Source organism: Corvus cornix, chromosome 5 (genome assembly GCF_000738735.6).
Source record: "Corvus cornix cornix isolate S_Up_H32 chromosome 5, ASM73873v5, whole genome shotgun sequence".
In the NCBI taxonomy this organism is placed as follows: domain Eukaryota; kingdom Metazoa; phylum Chordata; class Aves; order Passeriformes; family Corvidae; genus Corvus; species Corvus cornix.
In genome coordinates, this window is record NC_046335.1 from 13,272,029 (window position 1) to 13,296,650 (window position 24,622).

The 24,622-nt window shown below is 36.8% G+C and overlaps 1 long non-coding RNA gene across 1 annotated transcript in view; it reads right to left on the minus strand.

Moving 5' to 3' along the window:
• LOC109144480 overlaps positions 1-24,622 on the minus strand; it is a 44,978-nt gene that overhangs the window by 15,253 nt on the left and 5,103 nt on the right. The window contains exon 2 of the long non-coding RNA XR_002045281.3: positions 5,328-5,522. This is a non-coding gene — a long non-coding RNA (uncharacterized LOC109144480). The remainder of the gene's footprint in view (positions 1-5,327; positions 5,523-24,622) is intronic.

A 24,622-nucleotide genomic window follows, 5' to 3' on the forward strand; every position in this document is an offset into this window, starting at 1 on the left:
CACACTGTGAATTTTAACTGTGTCACATGAAAACCCTGATGTGTTTCTGTAATACCAAAGATGAGACACACATTTTGCTGAAGATAATGAAATATAGAATGCAACAAGTCATGGAACTGTTGAGTGGAAATTGCCTTAGTGAATATTTGTGTGTGAATTTGAGACAGACACAAGAAAATATTTTCAAGAGGAAAAGTAGAAGACAGAAAATGCTTCTCAGTCTTCCTTTCCCAAATGAGAAGGCAGAAAATAATGCTGCATATGTGTGGACTCTTATTGATACACACAGGCACAAATATACAAGTATTCTTGAGAGGATAAATGTGTGTGAATGCATGTAGACAATAAGAGACTCACTAAATCATTCTGTTTTAAAAGGTTTGGATCTTTTCACATGTAACTTTTTTAAGCAAGTGAAAATGATGAGATTTGAGAAAATTTTGGTGTTTGACATTTTTTCACGATTATAATTTTTCTCCAGCCTTTTTCTCTCACCTCCTCTCACCTTCTCTAGCCTCTTTCTCTCACTAGTTTTCAGTGATGTTAACCCTCTACTTTAAAATAGCGTTGTTGCAGCTAAAATCAGAAGGTACTGAAATCTCAGTCAGCAGGATCATTTTCAGAGCATTTCTTATCTGGGAGAAAACAGAAAAGACCAGAGTTGTCTGCAGTAAAGCTCCAAGTAGAAACTAGTTTTAGCAATTGCAGCCCAGCTCAGATCCACATTTACCCCAAATCTACTATCGGATTTTTAGAGTCTTTCTTAGCCTTTCTGAAACCATAAAGGTGAGCTCCAACTCACCTATCTTCTTTCTGTACTGACATGAAGAGCTTTCCTGTTTTCCTGACTTACATCATCCTGATGTAAGGATACATACAGCCCGACAGAAGAGGTAGAAGCCTTCTCTGGTCTTTTCCCACAGATCCAGGTGTCCAAGAGCTAAAAGGTATTTATCTCAAGACTTTGTCATCCAGTTCTCAGAAAACTGGATACAAATATACACCATGGACACCAAACAAAGTCAGACCAGCACCTTTGTGATTAAGTTTTGGTCCTTGCACAACTGGTTTAGTTAAGGCTGACCCCTATGATTCATTCTAGGGGTCAGCCTTAACTAAACCAGTTGTGCAAGGACCAAAACTGTTAATCACAAAGGTGCTGGTCTGACTTTGTTTGGTGTCCATGAGTCATTCTAGGGGTCTATGGACCTGCAGACTCCTAAACTAGGTCATTATTGCTAAGGAAAAAAAAAGGTAGAATAAAGGACATCTTCAAATGAGCTCAAACAGATAGGCCCCCCAAAAGAGTCCACATTTTTATTTAAATGTCATGTATACCCTGCATGAAAAGCCACATAGTTCAAATATATACATCTCCACTATAAAAGATTCTTTTTTTCTTACACCTGTGAATGTTTCCACTTCCCAAGACTTCAACTGTCTGCACTGTCAGGGACCAAAAATAAAATTGTAATTGAAATACAGATAAGATAGAAACCTTTAATTTACCTTCTCCCTGAGCAACAGGACCTTTCCAGCTGCATCTGATATACTTTTCTTTTTAATGCCTGGGCTGGTGCAAAATTATCTTTAGATAAAATATTTTAGGGATTTAGGGATTTTGTGTGCCTCAGGACAAAGGACAGTGTTTGTGAGAAGATCACTGCCCTCTTTTTAAGGCAAAATTCCACCCTTATTGAAATTTCAGTGTAACAGAAAAGTATGCCACTTCATTACCATACTATCTGTCGTAGACTGTAGTCACTTTTACTACAGGAGTGCTTGAACATCAACAGCTGAGTGTCAAAAAGGACTGGTAGTAGAAAATGACGTGTATTTTCCCAATAAATCCATTGGGCATTTTTTTTTAACTTTTTGATTTTCTCATATAAGTGGATGTTTCTAGCACACTACAGAACTATATGCAAAACTTATTCCAGGAAAATAGGATTATGCTATAACTTGTCTGTCTGATAACATTGGGTCCTTCAGTACACATTTGTGAATCGATAAAGAACAAAACCAGAAAGTGATGGGGAGACAGAGCAATGGTATGACCCCCATTCAGGACTGAAAATAAAACATTTCTACTAAAGCATTGAGTAGGTTTGACATAAACTCCTGGAAGCATATATTTTTAATGAAAATATATGTCTGCAAAGCTTTTCAGCTAAACAAAAATACAGACCACAGTAAAATACTGTAAATATGATAAAACCAACCTTGAGGGAATTTATGCTGATTTATGGCACCTGATGATGCCAATAATTGAAATCTGCATAATTTAATCTATTTCCCAGGTAACATTTTCAGGAATTACTCTTAAGAAGTAGTTCTGTGCTCTTACTTTATTACTTGTTTTATAAAATACACCTCTGCTGCAGGTAGGCTAGATCTTTCCTTCATGTTCTACATTCTGGTTAATAACATCACGGACAATTCAAAGTACGTTGCTATGACAAACACCAGTTCGCAGTCTTGAAGGGCAGAGGCCGAGTGATTTAGTAACTGTCTCAGTTCACTTCCCACATGTGTGCAATGCTGTATCTGATCAAAACCCCCCCGCAAAGTAGTGGGAAGAACAATACTGAAACATCTAAGCTGAACTTACTCGATCTTTTCAGGTCTCAAATCCTATATCTGATTTATTGCATCTTCCCATTAGACATCAGAGGAGCATCCCTTCTTCCCACCCCCACCCCAATTCCTCTTTATTTCAGATAATAGAAATAAGAATGTTTTCATTATAAAATCTTTCAGGAAAGGACAATTATTGGTTCCTTTAACTGTGTAGCACCTATCATTGTAAAGGTTCCTTCTCTGATCAGGCAATGCACCAAATCCATGAAAATCAAGACATGTAACAAGTGCATGACTTCACTACTCAGGAAAGAAATACAGGAAATTTCACCCAGCATCTCAGCTGGATGGCTGATGCTCCAGACTGCCTAACACCACAACTGCAATCCATAGAAGAAACGAGAACACTCAGAATAGTATAATTTCCCTGTTTATATCTACACTCTTATTCCTGAAAATGCGGTCTCATACTTTCACTTCCTCATGATGTTTGGCACTGAGTACTGCAATGTTAGTACCTGGATAACAAACATCCCAGCTGTTTTAACTGCCTAAAGTCCTTCCACAGAAAATCAGATTTCCTCCATTATTCACTATAGCAACTGTGACAAGGGACTCAAAAGTAAGCAAAAGGTTTTTGTCGTAGTCTTCAGCAGATATCCCAGACACTATTTCAGACAGACTGAATAAGCACTTCTGCTCACCATCATTCATTCATTCCTCTTTTGGCCATAAAACTGAGGATTAGGATGGAAAGATATGACTGGAGAAGTCATGTCAAAGCTGTGAAGGAAGGAAATTTCCCTTTTCTTCTGATAAAACCATACAATAAATTATTGCCTTCTTCAAACACATGTAAACTACACAGTTGCATGCCTTACTATTTAACCTGGATGTGTTGATTTTACAAATATTTATGCATTAACCCCCCCCCCCTTTTTTTTCTTTAAATATCAAATGTTAATCATGAATGATATTCTGCACTGGATCTATACTCCTTTGAAATTGGGGTGTTTTGACTCCAGGCCTCCACACTTTAAAGTATCATTTTACTTTTTCCCTGAACCAGTCTTTGTTTCCTATTTATGTGCTAATGTGTTCCCTGAACAGTCAAAAATGAGTCCTTGCTGATTATTTGCACTCACTGAAAACTTAGCCTGTTAATAGCTGTAAAAAGAAGGAAAAGATAAAAAGGGAGAGAAAGAGCAAGCAACAATAATAGATAAACAGATAAAGTTGGGGGAAAAGTTTATGCAGAGAAAAGAAAGAAAAAAAGAAAAAACCCAAATGACAGATTATTCTTCCTCCTGCTGTTTCAGTGATAGCTATTAATGTGTTTTAAAGTCTTCCAGATTGGCCTTAAGAAATCAGTTATCCTGGTCCTTGTTTCAGTAGAAAGACTCATGGGAGCTATTAGCAGTAATCTAAGTTAATAAACTGTAAACTAACTTTTTTTTTCAACAGGAGGAAAAAAACCCTACAACCTTTGACAAAATAATTGCACCAGTTATAAAGCAACCAAATGCTGGTTAACAGTCACATCAAGCCACTGGGGTGGAAAGAAGATATCCATAACCAGGCTTCTCCCAATGAAACTGTTTGTTTTCTCTTATTTAAAGTGTTCTTTAAAAAAAAAATAAAATACTTTCTTTGCAAGCCGTAAAATGTTTGAATAATGTCTGATGGTGCTTATCCACTGGCTAAAGTCTCCAGTTAAAATAAAGAGAGGATTTAGGGCTTGATTCACAAAACACTTATCTGCAACTTATAGAACCCTTTCAGTTAGAGAAACAGGGCATTAGCATGCAAAAGGTAACAAGCACTCTGAATCACACTATTTCCTATCCACAGAATAAAACTCATCATGTGCAACTCTTTTGATATCAGCTACGGTCTCTTGCCTATATATGAGAGGGAAACAATATATCTCCAAACGACACAGCTCCCCATTGTCAAATATAACATTTTCTTTCCTTCCAGACAGCAGAAATATTGACACAAACATCAGAGATTGCAATGGTAACAACTAGATTTGAAGGTACTGCTGGGTCTTCTGATGATCCAAAGAACAAGAAATGGGAAAATTGCACCTTGCAAGCAAACTTGGCCTCTGTGTCTGAGAGGATCATGGAATTAAATTTGTTTTACCTAGATAATTCCAGCAAGATTAATTTTGGGAATTTTTTTGGTCATATAAAAGAAAATATTTGAGAGTAAAATCAAATTTTGGCAAAACTTTTGGCTTCAGTAAACCATTTTTTGGTTTTCTGAGTGGTATACCTGGGTACTCCTAATCTTTTGAACTTCAAAAGAGAGCTGAGATAGAGGTGTCTTCAGAAAAGGCTCAGCTCCTCTCCCTCCATGCCAGCTTTAAAGGAGGAAACACTCTCATTTTGTGGTTTTGGGAAACTCTGGATGGAGTTTGCTCATTTGGATATCTTGCATAGAGACAGGAGGAGAGAAATCATATAGACATGAATGGAGTTCAATCTTCCAGCACACGTAACACCACTTAATGCTGGTCCAGCAGCATATAAAAACCAAAAAGCTTTCAAATATCTCATCTGGAAATTCCCCTGGCACTAATGCTAGGAGGGAATGAAAGTGAAAAGGTGTTACAAGGAAAAAGTGTCTTTTCATCACCAGGGATATATTATTCCTGGCATGACCTAAAAGATTAATTTAGCCTAAAGCAGTTCAAGGAATCCTAAAGACCAAAACCTTTTTTGCTTTCCCAGTTTACTTACCTTTTTTTGTACACCCATATGTAGGCTGTACAGCCAGACTGATCTTGCCTTGCATGCTGCATATTTGACCTCTGTTTGCTGGACAGTGGCTGGTCAGTGTTCAGCCAGTGCTCAACCAAGGGGTTTAAGCAGTTTTCTCAGAAAGAGATGAAGATGGGAAATATTTTTAGCTGGGCTGCACCCATTCTGGTATTCCTGCAATATACAAGAGCAATGAGGTTACAAACTGTTGTGCATTGTTCAATTGATTTACTCTGTATTTCTGGGGTCTACTTACAACCTGGATTTCAGAGCACTGCTGCCCTAAAAGAGTTATAAAAGTAACACATAAAAATAAGTGCAGGCCCTGTGGTTCATTAAAAACTATGGAAGACTAATGTACTTCTTTTCCCTAAAAAACCCATGCTTGACCACAGTACACGGAAATAAATGTATTAGAAGGATGGAGGAAATGTTATTCCTTCTTTGTTCAAACACTATCTGTACTCAGCCATGTTTAACAAATTCTTTTGCAGCCTTGGTGAAACACTGCTTAAGGGCATGATATGGCAAAGGAAAATGGTCCTTATTCACTTAATTTTGGCCTTTGACCAACTATTTTTTTATTAGACAGCTACAATAACAAATGCTTTGCACCAAGGTTCTGAGCATAGAAAGTATGTATTTATGGCCTAAATCAGGTAACAGGGTTATAGACACTTAATAGTCAAACACTTCTGCTTACCGGCCCACTGAGACAATCCAAGCAGAACACCCTTGTCAGGGAAATTTAATATCCAGAGCAAATAAAATAAACTGGCCTACTCATACCAGGGGTAAAATTTTAAATCCACCCCTAGTCGTTGGTAAGACTCTTAATGACTGTGATGGAGTCATGATTTCACTCCAGACACACATGATATGAAGGACCTGTGGTGACTTCTATGAGTTTAGAGGAAACCGGATGCATCTGCTAAACCAGGGCCCTCCAATTCCCCGCAGCTGCCTTGCATTCAGCTTGGCTCAATAGAAAACACATCAAAAGCAATGGGGTCTTTCAATTGGCTGCTTCTGTCTTTGGATTAGGACTACATTGAGAAGGCAGATTGTCATTCTTCCTTACTAAAGTATTGAAAACCTGTCCTTTAATAAGACTAATTTAATACACTCTGACTACTGGTAAAACTCTGGTTATACATATTTCCATCTGGCACATACCTTGTGGAAGCATAGCTCAGATTATGAATCACTCTTCCTGGGGGCTTAATGCTTTGCACTTCTTGTTGACTCGGGCCATTAATGCTAAATTATCTACAAGGGCCCGTTTGTTTTTAAAACTCCCCAGTCTGCAAGCGAGCATGAGGATTTTAAACTCTGGTTTGAGAAGTCCGAAGTTTTCTATGGGGATTATTGAATTTTTACATCACAGCCAATCCGAGGGGTTCTAAAGCCTTCAAACAACTGACACCATATGTCTGGGTACAATGGAATCTACAGAATTATCAGCAACAGCAAAAATGTCTCATTACACACCGAGAGCGACAAACACATAACAAGTATATTGAGTAGCACGTATAGTTGCAGAGAAATTAATCGACTCAGATGCATACAAAGGGATTTCTAAAGTGCTAAAAGCATATTTCAGTGAAGAAATGCACTATGCCAGGCTGTGATTTGCAATATAATAAATAATCCTCCTAAAATTCACTTAACTTTCACTCTGCCTAACGTGAGGCTTCACAGATTGTAGAGAATATGCTTTGTGTGACACAATGTGAGAAAAAAAATAAAATAGTTTTTCAGGTCAGTAAAATATCTTCCCAGAATCCTGGTAAATACTGCAGAATGTATTGTATTTGTATTTATTCTGTTTACGTATTTGTTTGTTTGTCACATGCCAGCAGAATTCTACCAAACATTCACCTCAGATACTTAGCAATGTCTACAAAATTATAGCTGTGTTTTCGGGTGGGGAATGCAAAGTGACGATTCACATTTAGAAATCTGGTTTCATGAGAAAAAAAAAAGAAAACAGGATAGGAAAGCACTGGCATTATTTATTCACTTATTATCATACAATCTGGACTAAGTCATAGGAAGAGAAATTTTTATGAGCAACTTAAAAATAGTGAGATATGAATGAAAATAATAATAAATGGTAATTAGCAGTGTTTTTCACTGTAATATCACCTTTTATCCACAATTATGCAACATCTTAAAGAAACAGGTTATGAATTCTGAACCCTTGAATATTTTATTCACACAAGTGAATGAACAGCTCATCCATAAAAAATGTGGGCATTCCTTTGAGTAAGTGCTCCCTAACATGAAATATAGGGTTCTCATTTGGCATAAGAGATGAGCCCTCCAGTATTTCTGTGTGGGGTACATACTGCTAAACCTTACAGAGAAGATGAGCAATAAAAAGGATAAACACCTTGCAGATCTGGTTACATATTTTTTTAAAATGCGAAGGGTATAAATTTGAACTGATAGTGAAATGATATCAGATGTTTCTTGAAAGCATGTTAATTTTTACAAATGGTTCAGCTTTTCTGAAAGTTCATCATATTTATTTGTATTTGATTTTCATCATATTTCATTTCACCAGAGGTAAACTTCTTTTAACAATCTAATACTACTTTCCAGAAAGTTCGGAGCTAGTAGTGGCTGAGGCAAGAATATCACTTGCCTATTGAATAACAGTGAACAGTAAGCTGTTCATTGTCTTTAATGTATCTTGTGGATTTTAATCATGGCACAAGTCAAAGTTTCTGCTTCCAGACAGAGTATTTCTTCCTGTAACACCAGGCAAACCTCTGTGTTTCTCACTATCACCTTCTATGAGGTGTTATATGAGAAGAGTAATAGAGGTGAGCCTTGCAAAAGTCATCTGTAAATTACCATACAGTTTGTTTTAAAAATTTTTATACTGAATAATTATTAAAATGTATTAGCTAGAATTAGAATTAATTAAATTAAATTTTCATTGTATCACAAGTGGTAACATTAGTGCTACCACTGATAGGAAATATCAGTTGGGGTCTAAACTGGTCTTACTCATTCACAAAGGGGAAGAAGATAAAAGAAAAGTATTCGTTTTTCTTTTTGCTGCTTTGTCTATCAAAGTCTTAATTTAAGACTTAAAGGCAAGAAGAATAAAAGTGAAGAATACATAAAAGTTGAACCAAGACCCAGAATTTAAAGACCTCATGCCTTTCAGAAATAAAGTTATATTTCCAACTTTACTGACTTTTCATGGCACAGAGTATGAAGAACACTGTACAAAAATGGCTGTTCCCAAAAGATTCTCAAACACAGCTTGCAGCATGGTGAATTTGGGGGAGGTGGAATACCAAGGCTACAGGCTTTTACTCCTAACTGAACCAACAAATCTTTTAAAGTGAATTTCCTAAAGATTTCAGCATTATTTTCTTTCCCATTACCCATTACCCCTCCACTACTGAGAGTGTAAATTTCATTCTTGAAGGAAAATTTTCTTATGCCTAATTGCAGTTTGCAAACCTACTACAAAATAACCTTGAACAAAACATCAGCTCACTCTCAACGAAAAACCGCAGTAGAGAGAAAGTGTCACTAGCACCTTATTTTGCTCTATCAGTGGGAGATGACTTGGGCTGTGCACAGCAATAAAAGTATTCCTCTGAACTTTTGTGAGACCAAAGGGTTAGTAGCCATGTAACTCACATGGCAAGTTATAGGTGACAACAAAAGGTTCAGTTTTGGCCCTTGACAGTGAAGTAAATGAGTACTCTTGTATCAGAAGAGATGAGTTTCTCTTTGGGCTGGGGACATTTTCTATTTGAATTACCTTTAGGATGTGGCTGGGTTGGCTGCTAAGGGAACCCATTGTGCCAGCAGGCAGTAGAAGGAAGCTCTGAATGGGCTCCAGGCTCAACACACGACATTTCAGACTCAACACAAAAGATTTCTTTTGTAATGCCAATGGAACAGCTTTAGATGACAGGGTCTCTGAGTCTCAGGCTGGATGCTTTGCCTACAGAGCAGAAAGTCCAGATCACTTATCCTCTGCAAGGTGCACATCAAAGGCTCCAGCTTTTGACTATGCTGCCACACAGGTCAGAGAGACTCTTATGCTTCCTTGTGGTACTGTGAGTGCAGCCTGGCATGCCAGGGATGGATGTTTATGTCTTTATGGGCCCAGCCATCCTCCTCTTCTGTTATTGCTCCTCTGCAGATGCTGGCTTTTCCCTCAGCTCACTACTGGAGCAGAGAGAAGGAGTTTAAGCATCTTCCCACTACAGAATGAAGAAAGAAATCCACCAAAAAACATGTAAAAAGCACAAATCTAAAATGAAATCATATTGGAGAAGAAAACTAAACACTATGAGTAGAATTTTAACATCTTGAAAGAGGATGATGATTTTTCATGCAAAACAGGAATGTACAAGATTTTCTGTTCTCTCGTTAGACCTTGATTCTACAAGAGAGGGTCAGAAGGTGAGACACACACTCACAGAGAGGGGAATTTCCCTTACAGTGGCCACAATGAATGTGTTTGCTGAAGGAAATATAAACAGAGAACAAACACCTGCATTTTTTATATTTAAAGAAAAGCAAAGCATAAAAACAATTCCTTGGGTTCTAACATTTTGGAAACAAAAATTGTTCAGTTCTAATTCAGTTTCTTCAAAAAAGGACTTTTGTTACCAAGGTTACTTTTTGGACCAAAATTAGATATCTGATTTACAGAAACATTTTTAACTATACTGAAAGTGCTGGCGACTTTATACATTTATTTTGAATTTTAAACTATGCTGTCTAAACAGCAGTGTCCAAAAAGTAGATTGCCCTTTTTGCCCAGGCATTTGTGTTTGTCATGGCTGCTAGGATGATTGGTTGTGCTACTGTAATTTAGAAAGCTATCCAAAGAAACGGGAGAGCCATCAACTTTGGTTTATCAAGCTTACTAGAGTAAACTTACTTAGAATGTTGGGGGTTATTCTGAGAAACTGTACATGTAATTCAGACTCTTTCCAACTATGTAGATGCCTCATTGCTATAAAGATATCATATTAAAGGATCACAGACTTTTAATACACTCTTGCCAAATTATGATTTGACTTCTTTTTCATGGCTCTCTGTGGGTACTTAGTATTCAAGTCAAAGTAGTCAATTAGCATGATCATGCTAATTCTATGATAGCTGAAGAGTTTCCTAAGTTCTAAAAAAACTTTCAGTGGTGGTGAGTTTTTTAATAATAGATTTTTGAATTATAAATAATCTATTATTTCAACTAAGATTTGCATGAAGACAGAATAAACTTAACTTTCTGGATTTTTCTCTGGAGTTTTCAGAGACCAAGTAAACTCTTGGAAGGACACAGTCTTCCATAAAAAAAGATTTGTAAACCACATGGTAAACTTCTCAAGGTTTGATTTGTCTCCTTTTTCATGCTGCATAATGGAATTGTTTCTGATATGACATGTTGCAGGTGGAAAATGGTTTCATGCCTGCTCTTCCCACTAGTAATTGATTCCAATGGATTTCTGAATATGGAACTGAATAAAGACTGCAAATTACCCATTAGATTGCCATTGTGAGACATTTCTTTGCATATGGCACTTCATTTGACTTAGTTTACATTTTCCTTATAACTGTTTCCATTTTCAGTTTATTGTGGAATATTGTAGTTTTCGCTGTAATCCTAAAGTCCATTTTTTATCTAACTTTTCTTCTTGTACATTTTCATTTTTCCTAGAAGTCTTAAAGAACCACCTGCCCTATTTTAAAAACCAATATTCAATGTTCACAGTACTTGAGTATCACTCTTTAACACTTGGCTCAGCATTCTTCCCCCTTGTGCCACAAGTGAGATGGATCAAAAAACAGCCCATGGTGGATCTGAACGAACGGGATCAGAGATAGTACCCAATTTGATTATCTCACTTACACATTACCATCCCCAGATCTGTGTTTGCTAATTTTTTACTTCCCCTCTGGGAGGTTGGACAGAAATGATGGTGGTCATCCCCTGGCATTTTGTTTAGGCACTGGGTCTTCTTTCTGGAACCATTTTCAGTCTCTACATAGTCTATATGCAGAAGCCAAACAGATGAGCAGCCATGAACTTGCTAGTTGTGTTTAACTCCTCTTTGTTAACCGGAGGACTCAAGATGTGCTGCTTTTTTCAGTCCAGGTGTTACCAAAATTTACAGCCAGCCCATAAAGACTGCAGCCAGCAAGTAGTAGGTTTCTGCTTGAGAGTTCAGAAGTTCAGTTTCAGACATTCACCCATACACCCCCACACACCCAATTATCTGTTGCTTGTTTGCATTCAAATTTTAAATTATTTTTTTCACCTACATGCCATTTTCTGACTTGTGTTAACTGATGTGCTTTTGCTGACTTTCTCTGCATTGCAATAGTTAAGAAAAGTGGGACCTAAAGCCATGTGTCTTAGTCTGACCTTGTGTGGTCCAGAGCATTCTCCCCACCTGCTTTTGTCCGATAAAATGGAGGATTATATAAAAGACCTTAGGAAAGGAACATCCCCCATTCAGGCACCACATAGCTCAAGGTGGGGCTGCCCCAGCCACTTCAGACCTGCCTCTGGTCCTCAGCCTTGTTAGCTCCCCCTAACAAGGGAAGAATTGAGCCACCATGTTTCAACACCTGATGAGTAAAACAAATAAAATTTATTCTGTGGTAAAATATGCTTGAAGGACCTGTGCTAAACAGGGCCTAAACTACACTTCAGTGACTATCACTTGAGGATGTATTTACAAACACTAATATTGCATTTACTAACTGAAGAATCAAGTAAAGAGATAAGACAAAAAAGGGGGAAAAAACCCTACACATGTTTACTTTCCTGATCATAGTTAAGGAGTGACACCCGGGGTACAAAACAAAACCCCAGAGAGCCACCTTTATCTGCAGAGATAACTTTATGTAGGTCTGTGGTCAAAGCCCACGGGGGCTTTACTCTAAAGCTCACTAAGAAAACACATTCATGTTTTTGATGTCTAACATTCTTACCACATAATATTTCTGGGGTTTTATTTTTTTTCCTGTAATAATGTTCACAGTCTTCACTGATATTTCATTGGTCAAAAATGAAAAGAAGGGAGCAAAAATGAAATAAAACACCATGGAGAGAGGGAAACTTAAATGGAATGGGACTTAAAAATTCAGGACAACTATGTTTGATGTTATCATTAAAAAAAAAAAATAAAAAGAGGGAGGAGGGAGAGATGGATGACAAAGTGAAAAGAAAAAAATGCAGCAACTCTTTTATGTGAAGATTACATTTAAAAATAACCAACTAACAGTCTGCACTTTTCAAAAGACTGACGTCCTGAAACGCATTTAGATTGATGCAGCCTGAGCCTGAAGTTCTCTTGCTGAGTAAACAGTCAAGTGTTCTTAATAGGAATTGCAGTTTCTCGACATCTGTTGGGGAAAAGGGAATGGTGAAACAACAATTTAGACCGAGATTGGTTTTGTTAAATGCATTTAAATTCCAAGATTAGTGGTGTTCTTTCTTTTTCAATTAGCATTTACTTGCAGAAAGGTTACAGATGAAGGGGCTGAGAAAGAGTTCTTTGGGGGAGGGGGGTTAGCTCCCAGGGCAGTACAGAACACACTAAAACGTGTAACACAGACTAGCACAGGACTTTAACATAAACTTACAACTTATGCAAACGCAAGTGCCTTTGAAAAGCTCTGTGAAGGAGCAAAAAAATTAAAAGAACAATAACCGTGACTTCACTTTGCTGAGCCCCTAAGCTGGAATTCATATATGAAAAAATATTATTATTGCCTTTCAAAGGAATTTTCCAGCCCATTCATTTTGCAATTCCCCATGCTGATTAGACTGTGAGGGGAATGTGACTTCCTAGGGGTCACAGAAAGGTAAAAAGAAAAGAGGGTATAAGAAATGCCCTACCTTCTTTTTGCTTTTCAAAAATCAAGCTTACTTTATGACTTTTGTCAAGAAAAGGAAGATTCTTTTAACCCAGTGAAACAGTTGTTGCCATTTTAGGGAAACAGCAATAATAAAAAAACCTGGAATGTTCTGAATTATCTTGCCCTGTTTTGCTCTGGAGCCTATGTCATGTCTTGAGTCATCATTACAGAGTGAGACTGCTGTAACTGCTTTGATTTCAGTGTAAAGATGAAGTGACGAAGAAAACTCCAAAATATGTATCACGCACAGGATTTTTACCCCCAGTATTATATAACCTTTTACAGGATATGGATTTCAATTAATTCTGTCCATTAGATAGAATTCTGTCCTGTAGAACTTGTGACTGTGCTATGCTGCTTTGGCTTTCTAAGATGCTTGTCACTGTTCTTTTAAACATTTGGGATCATGTTGCGTTTGTTTTCTTCATTTGGAGCATTTGGGTTATTCTTCTTTTTCCTTTCAAATCCTTACACTTTATTCCTTTGCCACTGACAAAGCACTCAGAGCTGAACAAGAATTGTTCAGTCCCTGCTTGAATACCTGAGAAATGTACAGATATGCAAAGCAAGGTAAAACTCAACCCATTTGGAAAACTAAAGAAAAGGAAGGACTGTATAGATGCATCTTCTTTTTCTATCTCTGCAAATTCAAACAATGTTTTAAATACTTCTTCAAAAACATCCATAAATCAACAGCAAGTCCTCTTGTCTTTGCTGTTTAAATGCAAGAAGGATCGTAAGGTGCAATGCTCATGTTGGCATCAATGCAATGTGTTTGGTGTTCTCTCTGCTGGTAATGCAGTGTCATCCTACAGGAGTTCTGCTTCAATCTGTCTCTGGACACTTAAAACCAGCTGAGATTGATTGCACTATTTATTGATCTCATTTATATTGTCTTGGAGATTTCAACCTAATGCTAATCTGATGAAGTGCAGATGAAGTAGTCTGTGGTGGTTAGCACTGTGTACTTCACTGCACAGAGCCGTTAGAGGACTGGTGTGAACAGAAAGTACGAACAAACAAGTGCACAGTTGGTCCTGTGGAATGTTTCATTCTCCAACCACAAGTAGATGTGATCACAAAAGACTTTACAGGAAACTGGGCTTTGGACTCGTGCTCTTTCAAAGGCAGAGTCTCCCACCCCTTCCTTTCTCCTTCTCAGAAACCTTCACTTTTTTCTGTGTGTATCTCACAGAGAGTAGCAGTCATGTCCTCTGCATTCTGCTTAACACCATGATTTCCAGCAGACCTCCCCATCATATGTAAATGCCACTCAGCTTGCCACCTCATTTCGCTGCCACCTCATTTCAGTATTACAGCTATACCCACGGTGTGATAGCCTGGTCACCTACTGCAAAGCCAGGACTGTTCAGTGGGCGACAGGAAATGTTTCAGTGTTGGCAGGTCATGCTGGTGCCATGGCAGGTTACACCATCTGAGGACCAGGCACACAGAGCTGTGGCTTGTTTTGGAAGAAACAAGTATCTTTAACTACAGCTTTTCTTCTGCAGCAATCTTGATCCACACGTCAGGACTCTATCTGTTTTCTTATAACTCTTATCACATCAAAGGTTTAGTTAGGCAAGTTTTACTCCTGCAGCTAGTTTCACTATTGCTAGGTAAAATAAAGGCTGCAAGTTCATCCCTTCAATTATTTTGTTCAATGCAAATAGTCAAAATAATTTGCCAAAAAAAAAAATTTCACGAAAAAAAATGGAAGCAGTCAAGTCCTCTGTGTTTGTTTTAAGTAGAACTAGTCTGTCTCCTCTTTAAAAAAAAAAAAAATGTTTAAGTAAGGCTGGGGTGAGCTTTCAATTTCCACGTAAAAAGAAGTGCTGAAGGAACTGTACCACATCAGCTGTATCTCCTGGAGGTGCTGAGTTGCAGCTATATTGCTCACACACATGTTTTTTTAAACTTCTATCCTGTCCTGGGTGCAGTAGGATTTATATAAGGAGAAAATCATAGTGTACAACATTTCTGTCCAGACATTGTAAGGAAAAGGCTATCCCTGGTTTTACCCATTTTCCTACCATGGAACAGACAATGTAGGTATTCAACCATTACAAAAAGGATAGCTACCGTTTCAGATCAGGTAAGTTCACTCACTGCTTTAAAGTGGACTTTTAGTAAGGTCTCTGGGTTGAGTGAGCATGTCCAAGATGCAGTGCAGTCTATGGAAACATTCCATTTTACATCATACCAAAACACTCTGTGAATAATCTAAAGATCTAGATGCACACTGATAGATAAATATTGCTTTGCAGGCAGCAAGTTAGGGGTTAGCAGCACTTGGACAAGAACAGTGAGCAGCTTTGGGTTTCTTCCTGCCTGGGAACTAGCTGAGCCCCAGAGATGTTCCTGCAGCTGGGGAAGGACATGCTGCTGGACATGAAGTATTCTTACCAGTAGCTATGGGGATCAAGTCCTGATCAGGTCAGCTTTACTCATTTTAGACATACTGGGAGTCCTCCCAAGTAAAAATTACCCATGTGCAAACATGCTTAACTTTTTCTCAAGCCAGTGGCTCAAAAGGATGAAATGTAAAGAGCTGAAAGAGGAAAAACAGTTTTCCACATAAAGAAGGAGTTCCAGCACAATGAATTACAGTTTTTTACACAGATTCCTCTCAAATTAATTGAAAAGAAACACAGACAGAGATGCCTGAAGAGAAGAGGCTGAGGAGGCAGAAAACTGAACCTGAATGGATCTGAGTCTGGAATTTGTACATGTTGTCCCTTTTAGTTTGCTTGGGGCTGAATTTATTGCATATTAAAGGCTTTAATCAAATGCTCTGGGTCATACGAATGTATTTTTAATGCTTTTATGGTGTGGCATGTTCTAAGGAAAAAGTGTCATCCCACATATATCACATTTGTCTAAATTTGCATTCTCCCAGATGGCCACATTTATTGACTTTGTGAAGTTAACTGTCTCTCCCTGCTTCCAGCCAATCAGAGTTTGCTGGGGGATCAAAGAAAGTGAATCCTTTATTGTTCCATCTACTGCTGAGAATGACCCAAAACCAAAATCTTTGACACCAACACCCCCAAATGTCAGTACCAGATTAGCACAGAAAGTTCGTGGCCCAAATTCCATTTTCATTTTTTGCAGTTTCCATGAGACTGAAAAATATTTTACCTGCGAACATGAGCCCTTCTCTTGCTATCATATTATTTTCAGCCTCCAATATTAGAGGTAAAAAAAGCCTATTTCACACCTGATGAACAAACTAACGTTCCAGCTATTATTCCAAATATACTAATTTATAATTACGTGAACAAGAACCCAAGCAAATTATGTAATTCCCTGCACTCCTAGAAACTGAACTTTAAACAAATTGCAGGAGAAATTTTGTTCCGGTCCTTCTAAGATAGCTCTTTGCAGCTATCAGTCTTTATTAATCAAAAATTCACAAAACTCAATCAAATAAATTTCCTTTAAATGAAGCTAAAGGAAAGTGAACAACAAAACGCCCACTATCTAGGTAGCTGCCAATTCCTTTTCTAGTAAGTGTTTAATCACTGATTTTTTTTAAGTCCAAGCGTAATAGTATGGAAATTTAATCATCATTTTTATTAGTACAACTGCTTGAGAGGGTCTCGAAGACATTTCCTTTCACTTTAGTTTGCCCTGTGGATAAGTAGAGCACTTTGGTTCTGTATTGATTTGTCTTTTACTGCACTGATCACCTTTCATTTTCAAGCATTCACCTTCCATTCATGAGCATTAAATCCCTATTTAAAAGAAATAATAGAACTGGAATGGTGGCTCAATAGGGCAATGATCAGTGGAAGAACCCAGATGACTTTATCTGGGTCAGAACTTTATTTCATTAGGTTGAATAGTGATTTCTTGCTTTCCCCTGCTCTGTCTCTCGGGTCGTGACAGGCCTTCCCTCTCCCTAAGGATGTGAAGACCAGCTGCCTTTGGATAAGAGAAAAGGAAGGGAAAGAAAGTGCATTTGTAAAGGACACTGGTCTACACGTGCAGTTTGCAGCATATAAAAGCCCCCTGTGTGTGAATATGGGCTAACACATCAGCACATGTCTGTTTTGAAATGAAGAGCAGCAGGTACATTTTGACACAAATTCAAATCAAACGTGTGCCTTTGATATCATACTGGCAAAACTCGATCATATGCTTTGCTAATCGAGTGTGCCGAGTCTCCTATGCTTATGTTTTTTGGAATTAAATTGCATGACTGTGCTTTGCTCTGTAAAATGTGTAAATGTGTAAATTATGTCAGGACAGATTGCAAATGCCAGTTGAAGAAATAAAAAATATGCTGCACTCATTGTAAAGAGTGCAGGGGTGTGGCCTGGGAGATGGTGAGAAGGGGTTAATGCCTCCTAGCAAAATTCCTGGAAGAGACAGATTGATTTATTAACTGTTATTTGTATTACCACTATTAACAGCTCAGCTAAGAAACACCAGAAAATCCAAAAAACCCCATTCAGGACTTAAAGCTGGCAAAACTGTACTCTATCAATAAATGTAGACCCATGGTTTCAACCTGGAAAACTTTGTTATACTGGAGTCAAGATGGAATAGGTGACTGTAGTGAGCAAAGGCAGAGTGTCTGAGTGAAAATGGCACTGAGTTGTATGTTGGCCCTGTTTCAAGAGAACACTTAAATAAGAACTTAAGACCATTCCCTCTAAGAAACAGCACTTAAGCAGAAGCTTATGCACATTAATGAACAGGAATGTGCACTTGAAACAGGGCCAATATATACAGCTTGCTTGATACTTTATATTTACATATATGGAATTATTTTATCATCTTTTAATGTATTTTAATTATATTTTAAATATCCAATTAAGTTACAATTCCCTCTGCTCCCTCATTGTTTATCTCTTTTCCTCATTCTTTCTCCCTTGAAAAAATTACTTGGGATTACTGTCCACATACTCCCCTAGTCTAATGCCAGTTCTTATTTAAAAGGGATCCTGAAAACCAAGGATTTTATTTGAAATCAAGGAGCATGCAGATCTCAATAGATTGCTTTCTCTTTCAAAGTTTGATCTTTCTCGTTTTAGGGAGACAACAAATTTCTATTCCCATTTAAATCAGGATCAGCAAGAATTTGTCCCTGAGTTCAGCTGTATTAGCATACATCCCACTGTGCCATGGAATTGTCACCCAGGAGTGATCTTGCACCCCTTAGATGAGATTCATTTAAATAGGTATCAGATGACTATGCTGAAGCAGATATGAGTTGATTGTGAGATCAATTTAAACATATGTCATTCAGAGCACTGGGAATAAATACACTGATTTTACAGACTGTCTTTTTCAGTTCCAGCTATTTGTTTAAGTGGGTCACATTTAACCCAAAGAGTTATATAATCATTTCTGTGCCTTTATTACTGAATGTTTAATGTTTTATCATCAAACATATTTCGTAGTGATGTTTGAACTTTTCACTTTGATGGTCTGAACTTCAGAACAATACCTTTTCAAGAAAGGGAAAAATCCTTTAAAAACAGTGGGGAAAAAAAGTATTCCAAGGAAAGGCCATTTGCTATAAATAACTCTGACTAGATGCAACCTAGTATTACCAAATTTCTAGAAGCTACAGATTAAAGTTTCTCAAAGTTGCTTTTTCAAACAAGGATGTGTATGTCTCTATGTGATGATTTTCATTCCCCCAGGAGCAGAACAGACTTGCTGCTTCACAATGAGCTTCCAAATTGGTGCAAAACTCCTTCACACAGCCAAATGTCCATTTGAGCACCTAGACATGTGACTTGATTCTGCATTTGAGAACTTGGATCCACACAAAATTTATATTTATTTGTATAGTACTAAGATAGAATACTTAATTGTAAGCTGTGGAGGTTGAGGGTAGCATATGCAGCTTACAATTATAAAGTGTAAAAAATGCCCAAGAACTGTCGCTCTGCACTATTAAAAGCCTGGGTATTGTCCATGGCTTTCCACAGACCTGATATTGGAGTCATTTCCATACATTTCATGCAAGAAAATAAAGAAAGGAAGAAAATATGAACAATCATTGTAAAAAAATCTAAATATGTTTAATGTGTTAGAACGTCCTAGATGGGAGTGCTGCAGGTCTTGGAGATAGACTGGAACTACTGAATATATGTCACTTCATTTCCAGTAACTGATGAAGAAGCCCACAACTTCAGGTACAAAAGAGGCTTTGTCCTCTTCCTGCATGCAGTGTGCCATCAATCCAATGGTCTGACTGCTTAAAGACCAGGTGCTCCTTCCCATCCAGTTAACACGGGGAAATTCCCATACCATTAGATTCAATTAAGGTAAGGTGGCCCTGTTGTAATTTACCACACCACTATATATATTTCATCTTTTATCTTCAATTTAGGTAATGTAACAATCAAGCTGGCTGACTTTCTGAAATACATGATTATGTGAAGAATATTTCATCACACATTTCATAATGTCAGGTGTTTTCCTTTAACCTCTGGAGTCTGATTCATATTATGGCTTTGGTGATTACATATTGCCTATGCCAAATCCTGTCCTGTCATTATGAAAGTCTTTTTTTTTTGACTTTATGTCTTAAACCTACTCTGTGGTGCTCCTCTCTTGTTTCACTGGGGTTCATCAGCTACCTTTGGAGTTAGCTTCAGTTTAAAAAAGGAGTCGGATGAAGGTGATGGGAATACATGAGAAAATGTTATGTCACAGAGATTATCTGAGCTACTATAGTAATAAAAATGTATTTGCCAAGGATGTCTACTTAGGAAACATATTCTGGAACAGAACATTTGAATAAGTTCAAAAGGCTCTGCATCTTTTTAGTCAACCAAAAATGGTTTAAGTAGAGAATTTCAAATATGAAAAGAATGGAATTTCTTTCTTGGGAAAGATTCTGAAAATCTGGATATCATTCGAACTGCAAAATCTTGCAGACTTCAAGAACTCTGAGAAGGACAAATTATGTCAGCTTGGTCAAATCATTTAATTTTTATATTTTTATATTGTAATTATGTGGTGGATTGTGACAGAGAAAATAAAAAATATTTTCTGAAATGCCACTTTGAAATTAAAAAGCAGAAATGCTTTGGTTTGAGAGCACTGTGATTTATTGGGATTTCCACGCTTTTATTTTCATGCAACTCCACATGCTTGTATATTCATCTTCTTTCACAAAGCTTTATATTTCAACTGAACCACATATTTCAAAAGAAAATAATATTGTTTCTTATACCCATGCTACTGTGAATCACATTTCCTGTATTTTCTACAAAATCAAGCATAATATTTGCCTTTGAAAACCTGACTTTTTATTTTGATGGTTAACTGATCCCATTAGAATACTTGGCCCTTCGGTCACAGGTCTGGCAACATCTCTCTCTTCTCAAAATGCCATTTCAAATTGCTTTGACTAACTTAATTTATTGGTGTATTATTATTAACTTGGAATATCTACCATGTTTTGTCCCTTGATCAAAATTATTAATTTCTCTTGACAGCCTTCAGGTGGCACTGAAGATGAGAAGGAAAAAAAAGGGATATTTTTCCTCCTTGTAATTACAAACCTATAGTTGTGCTTTAAAGAAAATTTGGTTCTGTTTGTATGATTTTACTGAAAGGAACTATATGGAGTTCTGTGGCTTCACATATGCATTCCCATACATTCCCCTACAGGAGATGAAACATGACACTTCCTTTGTAAAGGATCCAAGAATCCTGCCCCTAATCCATAGATTTCATATGTATGTAATCAACTTTTATTGGTTTTGTGAGGATGAAGCTTCCCCTTCCAATGTGAGCACAATACAAACTTTGACAGTGTCATTAATAAAGAACTGTTTGGCTCAGACAAGCAGGGGAAGTTTATATAAAGCTTTTCTCCCTGTGCTTTCCATGATATTTGTGTAGTGTACTCTTGCTATGGCACACTTGCTGTGTCAGACCCCAAAATGCAAACTGCTTGGAAAAAGAGAAAGCTGATGCTGTAAAAAAACCACAGCACAGCTGAAAAAAGTTGAGGATTTCCTAAGTATCTTTTTCTCCTGCTGATGGTAAAAACCTTTCTGATCACGATAACGAGCCTAATGAAGACAATGACAAAGAGCCAAATGATTACAGTGGCACTAAATCAAGCCATTTGATAGGCAAATTCTTAGGATTGGTGTTTTGAAGCCTTGATGGATTTTCTTCAGAAACTCAGGTCATTATCTGAAGACCAGAGGCACCCAGTTTGGACATTCAAGTGAATTTCGGGGCTCTTTTTACCATAAAAAATGCAATCCATCCTTTCAAATTCAGAGGCAGTCAGAACCATAATGACAAAAATGACCCCAAGATTTTTTGGAAGCAAATATTCTATTTGGGTACTAATTTTTCCTGATCTCCAAATAAAAAATACCAGGCACTGGATACTGTTCTCAGCAAATGGTTGTTTGAATCATAAGCCAATAAAAAACATAGCAAAGAATCACTTCTGCTTTCCAACAGAACACACTATTTTCCTTTCACAATCACTAGGATTCTAAAGCTATTTTACTAAATACTAACCATATTTAGGTGAAAAATATAACTTTAATAATACTCTCATCTCCATTGAAAAGTAATATTAATCATTATTAATTTTTCATAAGCTATCATGTAGAAGTCAATCAAGTAAAAGATTGTATTTTTGAAGAAGTCTTTCTAAGTTATATTTTCTTGCTTTTATAAATAACTTTCTGTGTTCTAAAGATCATAGATTTCATGGGTAATGTCTTCACCAGTGCACTTACTGCACTTACAATGTATAGCTTCACCAGTGCACAAAGTTGGATGTTAATTCACAAGCTTCTTTCTGAATATTTTTTAAAAAAATTGTCTTCATCTTGAAAATATTTGTGGAAATATAAATTTATTTAATAAGTGGAAAGCTGTATAGATGGCCTCTCTTAGATACAGTCCGTGTTTAACTGCTTTTCTTGTGAAAACTTTTCTTTATATTCAGTTGAGTTTTCCCTTACTCTTAAGTCTCTCATCCTTCTGCTGTAAGTCTCTGAGAAAAAATTCACTTTGTTTTCTCTGTCTTCCCTTTAGCTGCATCTGAGCTGCATGTGTGCTCTAGCTGGATTCCCTCTTTAGCCTTTTCTTCTAAAAGTTTAACAAAAAAAGCTCAATTAGCACTTCTTCATTCATTATCAGCTCCATCCCCTTAATTAGCTGAGTGACCCCTCCACAGGTTTAGTGTTTCCCTTCTGAAATTTTACCTTGACTGAATATACAAGTGCAACTACCATACATCTTCACCACCTGTTTCAAAATTATTAATATACTTCAGTTTCTCTGGCTACCCTTTTATGATCATTTTCTTCAAGTCATTTCACCTAACCCTCATTTTGATAGTTCATAATTATTTTTTCTCTCAAGAAAATAGTCTCCTTCCTGAACCTTCTTCACATTACTCACTATTCAAAAGTTGCTACTCTCTTTTTGATCAGATTGTAAGTTCTCATCCTCTGATTCACAGATGTAGCAAAACAGTGAAGCTCCCTTATCTCAAATGTAACATCCATAATGAGAGGACAGCAAGACCCCACTTAGCATTACAATAACTGACTAAGGATACTCAGTGCCCCATTTCGGTTTGAAGATTTTGCAAATATTGTCCATTGTGGTATCTTACAGTCTGCACAGAAATGTGGAGGAACTTTCTGTAATTAGTTACTGTTGAGAAAATAAAGTTTATAGGATTTAAATTATTTTGACTGATTTCCACTACTGAGACCTAGGGCTTCCTTCCCCTAATCTCACTCTCTAGCTTGAAATGGGACTAAACTGAGGCAGTGCAAATGGCAGCTACAAGCTGCAACAGTTTGAAACATTTAAAATTAAATGAACAGATGAACAGAATAAACAGAAATGTAAAAGGGCTATTCAACAGCCATACCTTTGTGGATAAATATTTTTGTGAGTGCACTCCTTCAGTTATATGTTCACACAGCCAAACAAATGGAAAATCATTCTACTTTGTAATAGCATAAGGAGAGACAGAATATGCAACATATATATTGCAATCTTCTACTAGGGTAAGTTTTCTAAATATAACAAGAAATACTGCCCACATAAAGGGCAAAGGATTTTAAAATTTTAATTTTCCCCCTTTTTTTGTTTACTTTTTGCAGTTTCTTCAACTCTGACATTAAGATCACAATGGTCACCTTCATGTTAGACATGTTTCTGAGATTTTCACTACTTATATAGGACTGTTTTTCAGTGTAAAAAAAAGAACTGGATAATTCATTTGAAAAAACAAATACTTCAACTTTTTATTTTTAAAAAATAAATTAGAAGTTCTTTGTCTTTATACATTTAATCCATGTTGGTTTACACTTTAAAAATATTTTTAATTCCTGCTCTAATATGGGGAACAATACCTTGATTGATACAAAAAAGACAGTGCACAATTGCAGAAGCCATTTCACTAATATTAATTAATGGACAACCATAGAAGGGCACAAGAAAATATCCCTTCCCTGAGATGAGAGGTAGAAAGAACAACTGGTACCAATTCTTTTGGGACTGAAAGTTTCCATCTGAGCATCTTATAATCTCTTTCTAAGGAGTAAAATCCTTTTTACATAAGCTTAATATCATAGTTCATGAATCGCCTCAGAAGTCTTTTTAAACTGGATGATTTTACATCGTCCAGACCTAAACTGCAGGGTTCACATTATCTGAAAATCTCCATGACTCAGTATTATTAATTGTAAATTTCTCACATTAGTGAAAAAAACAACAAATGACACACCTTGCTTCAACAATTTTTCATTGCCATCAGATACCAAACAGACTTAGCACTGCCAACTTGATCAGCATAGATTATTAATTATGATACTGCTGGTACAGTTCAATTTAATCAGAAAAGAACATCAAGGAGTCCAAGAAGTAGGGTATATAATGCAATTTATCTTTGCCTTGTACTGATAGGGATAACAATGATTTGCAAATTGGTTCAGCTACAAATACACAATTAAAAAGAGATAAATATCAAAAGATATGCCACATTTTCAACTCAAAGCCAAAAGTGCAGGTCTTAATCTTAGTAGTCAGTTTTAAAATCATGAGTTAATTCTTTCTTTGATGTGCTTGCTTAACTCCCATTAAAATTAATGGGGGTTACATATGCTCATTGAGGAAGAAATAGACCCCATAGTGTGTATATTCTTCAAATAATAAAGATTTGGTAATTACTATATTATTTGTTCATTAATTTTCAATTTATCTTGTAAATGTGCACTCTTTGTGATCTTAGGTCCAATTATATAGAGTAATTTGTGGCAAAAGGTCTAGTGGAGCATTATCCTCTTAAAGGACATGCAGTTTTATAGCGCGTATTGACAGTGCTCTAATTCTCAAAATTT